At 36.9% G+C, this 8,353-nt stretch overlaps 1 long non-coding RNA gene across 1 annotated transcript in view; it reads right to left on the bottom strand.

Annotated features, from left to right (window-relative positions):
- LOC124378198 overlaps nt 1-427 on the bottom strand; it is a 35,023-nt gene extending 34,596 nt beyond the window's left edge. Inside the window, exon 1 of the long non-coding RNA XR_006924175.1 lies at nt 365-427. This is a non-coding gene — a long non-coding RNA (uncharacterized LOC124378198). The remainder of the gene's footprint in view (nt 1-364) is intronic.
- Between the last annotated feature and the right edge of the window lie 7,926 nt (nt 428-8,353).

Below are 8,353 nucleotides of genomic sequence, written 5' to 3'. Positions count from 1 at the left end.
CGGAATCGGGTTGCGCCTCTGGATCGCGATTGGGATCGATTTAACTCAATTTTTGAGATCGCAACTAAATTAGTTTGTGTGGCAAATTGCACTGTAATGATGAGAGTATGTCTTGGAGTAACTAACATCCTGTGTCCTATTTCTACATCACAGTCATTGCAGTGGCTTGGTAAGCAAAATTTGGGGTTTGTCTATGAAATCAATTATCCACAATTTTTCAGGCGAATACCTTATTGTTTATGAAGACATTTTGTGGTGGAAATATTGAGAATATAAACCGAAAAAATATAAAAGTTTCATAAAATGATAAATTCTAGCACACAAGCAGAAAGTAAAGTCTAAATACCAGGTACTTTCACCTAACCTTTTAAGCCAAGGGGTGTCCAATCTTTTCCCCAAAGAGCCATTGCAGGTGCAGGTTTTCATCCCAACCAAACAAGAGCCACATGTGATAGTCCATTGAAAATGAAGATCGAAAGAGGTGGAGTCTAGTGTGGCTTTACTAGATTGAAAACCTGCACCCACATAGTTCCTTTGTGGAAAAGACTGGTCACCCTGCAAGTGTAATCCTTGACCTGTCCTGCAAAGGGTGCAAGTCCTACAAAGATTTTAAACATTTGATAGTCGTCCTTATCCATGTAAGATCAGACTTTGATTTTTTTTGTCATACATACAACTGAGCAGCTATGTGGTTAAGGGTCTTGCTCAGGGGCCCGGAAGTGACAGCGTAACCTCACTACATTGAGATACATAATCCAATGTCTTAACCACAAACCCCCTCTCTACCCTATCTTACCTTACAAAACGCTCTTATGGTACATTTTCAAATTGTTATTGAAAACAATGACATTAGCATGCGGATGCAGTTGAAATGAATCTGCAGCTTCCCGTCTCTGTATCCACGCTAAACTATTAAACGACCTTGTGCTTCCTCACAAGACCGACATTAGCATTCAAGAGCGATTGGGTGGGGGGTGATGGGGGGACTGTAAACTAAAAGAAGACCAAAACAAATAATAATAAAAAAAAGAACGACCTAGCCTTGAGTAAACTATAATGAAATGCTTGCTTATGGTTTTGTTGTTGTTGCTATGGATTCATGTTTCCTCAGAAGGGTTAACTTGGTGGTCAGGGTGCTTTTTTGCTTAGAAGGTCATGAATTAAAATTCTACCACCACCAATCTACCACTGGTGAACTTTTGACTCTTAATCTTCATCTGATCAAGTTGAAACTTTCTTCGGCTTCTCCTGTTAGGGGTCGCCACAGCGGACCATCCGCATGTTTGATTTGGCACGTTTTATGCTGGATGCCCTTGCTAACGCAACCCTCCCCATTAATTCGGGCTTGGGACCGCACTAAGGCTTGTGCAACCCTAATGGCTGGGGTTGGTTCCCTGACCGGGAATCGAACCTGGGCCGCAGCGGTGAGAGTGCTGCACTAGACCACCATAGTCATTAATCACTCTGGATTACTGCTATACTCTAGATGCCGTAAAGGTAAATGGCTTTCTGTTCCCTTTTTTTTACATCTTGACCTTCCATGGTACGGAGAAACCACAAAGCCTGAAAACGTAAAGCTTTAATAAGTCTCTAACAATGGAGACTCCTTCCATCATAAATACTGAATAATTGTCTCCTTATAGAAATCAATCAAAATTGTAAACCTAATCCAATTACAGTTAAGTATACGCAAGCTAGCCTAGCGTACTGTTGAATAAATATCGTACTAGGTTATTTATTTATTTATTTATCTATTTTTAATTAACTATAAGAAAATGAAAGCTGAGTTAAAGAGCACGAAATCAAAGTTGATAACAGGAGAGGAATCCATCATATTCACATATTCAAGCCGGCGAGAAACACGGTCATTCAGGCGAGAAACTAGGAGCTCATTAGTCTTGCGAAGCGACTCGCTCGTTTTAAGCACACGAAGCTAACCGAAGGCTAAAGCGCGGCCATGAGCAATCATTTCTCACACAATTTAATTAGCGAGCAGTGGATTAGTATTGATTCCCACTCGGTTTTCCCCCGTGTGGCGGCTGGACGTTGTTATGTGCCTCTGTGTAAGCCTTTAATGTAAGATGCAGCTGATGAGGGGGAAAAAAAGATGTGAAACTATAAAAATAAATAAATAAATAAATAAACAAAAAATTGGGCCAAATTTGGATTTAAATATCAATTTAAGTCTATTCTCATTTTTTTTCTTCCAAAGTCAGAACAAGTCATTATAACAGAAAAGGTTTCAAAGGAACTTTGGCCACCCATTGTTAAAGCAGTTATCGTGTTGTTATCTACTCTGTGAGAAGGAAAACGCTTACAAGCAGTGTAAATGAATGATTTCTTATCAGTGGATTGGATCTGAATATGCTGGGAGTTCATAAGCAATTACATTCAAACAGTCGTACTTTTGATTCAGACCATCCTGTTCAGTAAGGGTCTAAGCACAATGAAACATTCCGGGGGGGCAAGCACCGTGAAATACTGTACATACATCCAAGGCGTCATTGTATGCCTAGGTACTCAATTATGATCAGATATTGGTGCCGAAATGGCAAATGTTGGAGTTTTATCTATTAATAATGTTTTTGTATTTGTGCCAAATTTTATTTTAAGGTCCTCATAAGACAATAAAATAAATTACAAAGTGTTGCTTATTTATTATCTTTTGTTTTATATATTTTTTTGGAATAAGTCTTGTTGTTAAGAATCTACTAGTTTGCAAAAAAAATTAAGAAAAATTTGAAAGTTGCATTTTTGTGCCACCACTGGATTACAGCCAAAGTTAAATAAATACAAATTAATTAATGAATGAATAATTGATCTTTGTTATAAAAACTGAATTAAACAGCCAATCAAAATTCATTTAGCCTGCAATTTTCATTGTGAAATTCAATTACCACATACCTCATTGTTGACAGATTATAGATTTTTTTATTGCCTTTAGCTTAATTGTTACAATGCTAGCCTGCTATTATGTATATATTTATTTATTGTTATTAAAAAAGAGATGGAGAGAGTCTTTTAGAGAAAGTGCCTAAAGTGATGCGAGCTTGATCTATATAAGGAGTATCTTTTGTTGCTACGCTTTTGGGAACTCCGACTCAACAGTTGTGTTTGAAACGTATTTCCTGCATCAGTAGATGTATATTTTATTATACTGCAGGTTCAGCAGCAGGTCATATGTGCACACATTTACATTTTCTTTACATTTATTCATTTGAAAATGTTTTATCCATAACTACTACGGAATCCAAAGCAGCGTAGCGGCTGAAGGCGAAAGGTCACGGCTTGAGGTCCTATAGTGGACATAATGGGATTTGAATCAACAGCCTGGACTTTTAACGTTCATACAGTTAATATAGAGCAAAATGAGGCGAGGGCATGAGAATTAAGTGTTCACGGGTCACATTTTTTTCACCTGCCTTGTTTGTGAAAGGTCAAAACGGCTACAGCTTGGAACATGGAACTTGTTGAACTCGTTACGCCTCACGAATATCCTGTGATTCCATTTCTAATATTAATCAGACATGATGCAAGCCTGCTTTTTCATGCTTTCTGACAGGATTTGTTTCACTTTTTTTTTTTTCATAATATTAGCTTGTAATACTTGTACAGTATATGTTGAATTATTAGCCAAATATTATATTATATAAAAAATACTGATATATTTTAAAACCTATAATCTTTTTTCCATTTTCAATCATATTTTTACATTTTATGTTATATAAAGTTTAGGTATTATTGAATTGAGTCAAACGTTGCTGTTTATTAGGGGTCCAAGCATCATAGAAAGAAAGAAAGAAAGAAAGAAAGAAAGAAAGAAAGAAAGAAAGAAAGAAAGAAAGAAAGAAAGAAAGAAATTAAAGGTTTAGGATGCCAAGCATCATTGGTACATTTGTGCAATTCATTACATCATGCTAGTTATTTGGAATTAGCATTAAAACCTGCCATTTTTTCAACAGAAAAAAGGGGTTTGCAGTAATATATTCTGTAACATTTTTAATATAGTCCACCTCTAGATATTAGTCTTTCAAAGACTCCAACTCCAAACGCTCCACTAGGGCACCTTTGGGAAAATAAATCTTTGATAGTTCTCTTTTTCTCTTTTTGCCACCCCCCCCGCCCTGCTTAAAGCAGTAACCTTCATCAAAAAGAGACACAACTGGCTGCATCTGAGCTTGGGGCGTTACATGACACCTTGGATCCTTAAACTCGGTTTCATTCAGGTGTCTTTTCACTCAAGCAGAATGTTCAAAGTCGAGCCACTTGTAATCCCAAGAGGTCTTGGCCCTTGGTGAATTAAGTAGCCTTCAAAACCATGTTACCAAGCACACTTGGTGCCTCCCAAGGACACTCCGTCGTGGAACTGCAGCCTGACTTTTAGCGTCTATAAGTGTGGTACATTTTCAAATTGTTATTGAAAACAATGACATAAGCATGCGGATGCAGTTGAAATGAATCTGCAGCTTCCCGTCTCTGTATCCACGCTAAACTATTAAACGACCTTGTGCTTCCTCACAAGACCGACATTAGCATTCAAGAGCGATTGGGTGGGGGGTGATGGGGGGACTGTAAACTAAAAGAAGACCAAAACAAATAATAATAAAAAAAAGAACGACCTAGCCTTGAGTAAACTATAATGAAATGCTTGCTTATGGTTTTGTTGTTGTTGCTATGGATTCATGTTTCCTCAGAAGGGTTAACTTGGTGGTCAGGGTGCTTTTTTGCTTAGAAGGTCATGAATTAAAATTCTACCACCACCAATCTACCACTGGTGAACTTTTGACTCTTAATCTTCATCTGATCAAGTTGAAACTTTCTTTCGGCTTCTCCTGTTAGGGGTCGCCACAGCGGACCATCCGCATGTTTGATTTGGCACGTTTTTATGCTGGATGCCCTTGCTAACGCAACCCTCCCCATTAATTCGGGCTTGGGACCGCACTAAGGCTTGTGCAACCCTAATGGCTGGGGTTGGTTCCCTGACCGGGAATCGAACCTGGGCCGCAGCGGTGAGAGTGCTGCACTAGACCACCATAGTCATTAATCACTCTGGATTACTGCTATACTCTAGATGCCGTAAAGGTAAATGGCTTTCTGTTCCCTTTTTTTTACATCTTGACCTTCCATGGTACGGAGAAACCACAAAGCCTGAAAACGTAAAGCTTTAATAAGTCTCTAACAATGGAGACTCCTTCCATCATAAATACTGAATAATTGTCTCCTTATAGAAATCAATCAAAATTGTAAACCTAATCCAATTACAGTTAAGTATACGCAAGCTAGCCTAGCGTACTGTTGAATAAATATCGTACTAGGTTATTTATTTATTTATTTATCTATTTTTAATTAACTATAAGAAAATGAAAGCTGAGTTAAAGAGCACGAAATCAAAGTTGATAACAGGAGAGGAATCCATCATATTCACATATTCAAGCCGGCGAGAAACACGGTCATTCAGGCGAGAAACTAGGAGCTCATTAGTCTTGGCGACTCGCTCGTTTAAGCACACGAAGCTAACCGAAGGCTAAAGCGTGACCATGAGCAATCATTTCTCACACAATTTAATTAGCGAGCAGTGGATTAGTATTGATTCCCACTCGGTTTTCCCCCGTGTGGCGGCTGGACGTTGTTATGTGCCTCTGTGTAAGCCTTTAATGTAAGATGCAGCTGATGAGGGGGAAAAAAAGATGTGAAACTATAAAAATAAATAAATAAATAAATAAACAAAAATTGGGCCAAATTTGGATTTAAATATCAATTTAAGTCTATTCTCATTTTTTTTCTTCCAAAGTCAGAACAAGTCATTATAACAGAAAAGGTTTCAAAGGAACTTTGGCCACCCATTGTTAAAGCAGTTATCGTGTTGTTATCTACTCTGTGAGAAGGAAAACGCTTACAAGCAGTGTAAATGAATGATTTCTTATCAGTGGATTGGATCTGAATATGCTGGGAGTTCATAAGCAATTACATTCAAACAGTCGTACTTTTGATTCAGACCATCCTGTTCAGTAAGGGTCTAAGCACAATGAAACATTCCTGGGGGGGCCAAGCACCGTGAAATACTGTACATACATCCAAGGCGTCATTGTATGCCTAGGTACTCAATTATGATCAGATATTGGTGCGAAATGGCAAATGTTGGAGTTTTATCTATTAATAATGTTTTTGTATTTGTGCCAAATTTTATTTTAAGGTCCTCATAAGACAATAAAATAAATTACAAAGTGTTGCTTATTTATTATCTTTTGTTTTATATATTTTTTTGGAATAAGTCTTGTTGTTAAGAATCTACTAGTTTGCAAAAAAAAATAAGAAAAATTTGAAAGTTGCATTTTTGTGCCACCACTGGATTACAGCCAAAGTTAAATAAATACAAATTAATGAATGAATGAATAATTGATCTTTGTTATAAAACTGAATTAAACAGCCAATCAAAATTCATTTAGCCTGCAATTTTCATTGTGAAATTCAATTACCACATACCTCATTGTTGACAGATTATAGATTTTTTTATTGCCTTTAGCTTAATTGTTACAATGCTAGCCTGCTATTATGTATATATTTATTTATTGTTATTAAAAAAGAGACGGAGAGAGTCTTTTAGAGAAAGTGCCTAAAGTGATGCGAGCTTGATCTATTTAAGGAGTATCTTTTGTTGCTACGCTTTTGGGAACTCCGACTCAACAGTTGTGTTTGAAACGTATTTCCTGCATCAGTAGATGTATATTTTATTATACTGCAGGTTCAGCAGCAGGTCATATGTGCACACATTTACATTTTCTTTACATTTATTCATTTGAAAATGTTTTATCCATAACTACTACGGAATCCAAAGCAGCGTAGCGGCTGAAGGCGAAAGGTCACGGCTTGAGGTCCTATAGTGGACATAATGGGATTTGAATCAACAGCCTGGACTTTTAACGTTCATACAGTTAATATAGAGCAAAATGAGGCGAGGGCATGAGAATTAAGTGTTCACGGGTCACATTTTTTCACCTGCCTTGTTTGTGAAAGGTCAAAACGGCTACAGCTTGGAACATGGAACTTGTTGAACTCGTTACGCCTCACGAATATCCTGTGATTCCATTTCTAATATTAATCAGACATGATGCAAGCCTGCTTTTTCATGCTTTCTGACAGGATTTGTTTCACTTTTTTTTTCATAATATTAGCTTGTAATACTTGTACAGTATATGTTGAATTATTAGCCAAATATTATATTATATAAAAATACTGATATATTTTAAAACCTATAATCTTTTTCCATTTTCAATCATATTTTTACATTTTATGTTATATAAAGTTTAGGTATTATTGAATTGAGTCAAACGTTGCTGTTTATTAGGGGTCCAAGCATCATACAAAAAAGAAAGAAAGAAAGAAAGAAAGAAAGAAAGAAAGAAAGAAAGAAAGAAAGAAAGAAAGAAAGAAAGAAATTAAAGGTTTAGGATGCCAAGCATCATTGGTACATTTGTGCAATTCATTACATCATGCTAGTTATTTGGAATTAGCATTAAAACCTGCCATTTTTTCAACAGAAAAAAGGGGTTTGCAGTAATATATTCTGTAACATTTTTAATATAGTCCACCTCTAGATATTAGTCTTTCAAAGACTCCAACTCCAAACGCTCCACTAGGGCACCTTTGGGAAAATAAATCTTTGATAGTTCTCTTTTTCTCTTTTTGCCACCCCCCCCGCCCTGCTTAAAGCAGTAACCTTCATCAAAAAGAGACACAACTGGCTGCATCTGAGCTTGGGGCGTTACATGACACCTTGGATCCTTAAACTCGGTTTCATTCAGGTGTCTTTTCACTCAAGCAGAATGTTCAAAGTCGAGCCACTTGTAATCCCAAGAGGTCTTGGCCCTTGGTGAATTAAGTAGCCTTCAAAACCATGTTACCAAGCACACTTGGTGCCTCCCAAGGGACACTCCGTCGTGGAACTGCAGCCTGACATTTTAGCGTCTATAAGTGTGGAAAATAAAGTGTATTGACATGCAATTAAACTATATATATTTATAAGTCACATAATTAAAAAATGGATATCTTTTCAAAATATCCAGTCAGTTAACTTGTTGTGATTTGATTTTTGACCACCTTTTCAGACTTATTCCAAATCAATTAAAGCAATGAAAGTTATTTATTCCTCCCATACAGTAAGTCCAAACATTGCTGAACCACTTTGCTTGCTTCAATTCGGAGGACATACATCGTCTCGCTCAGATCCGTTTTAATTTAAATGAGACTGAAGGACACAAGCGAAAGGGTTATAGTAGTGACCTTTCACAGCATGCCTCCAAAAAAAAAAAACGTGACTAAAGATCACTGGCCTCGAAACACTCTAAGGATATTT

Source organism: Silurus meridionalis, chromosome 24 (genome assembly GCF_014805685.1).
Source record: "Silurus meridionalis isolate SWU-2019-XX chromosome 24, ASM1480568v1, whole genome shotgun sequence".
In the NCBI taxonomy this organism is placed as follows: domain Eukaryota; kingdom Metazoa; phylum Chordata; class Actinopteri; order Siluriformes; family Siluridae; genus Silurus; species Silurus meridionalis.
The sequence above is the reverse complement of the archived record's forward strand: the minus strand, read 5'-3'. Positions and strand labels throughout refer to the sequence as shown.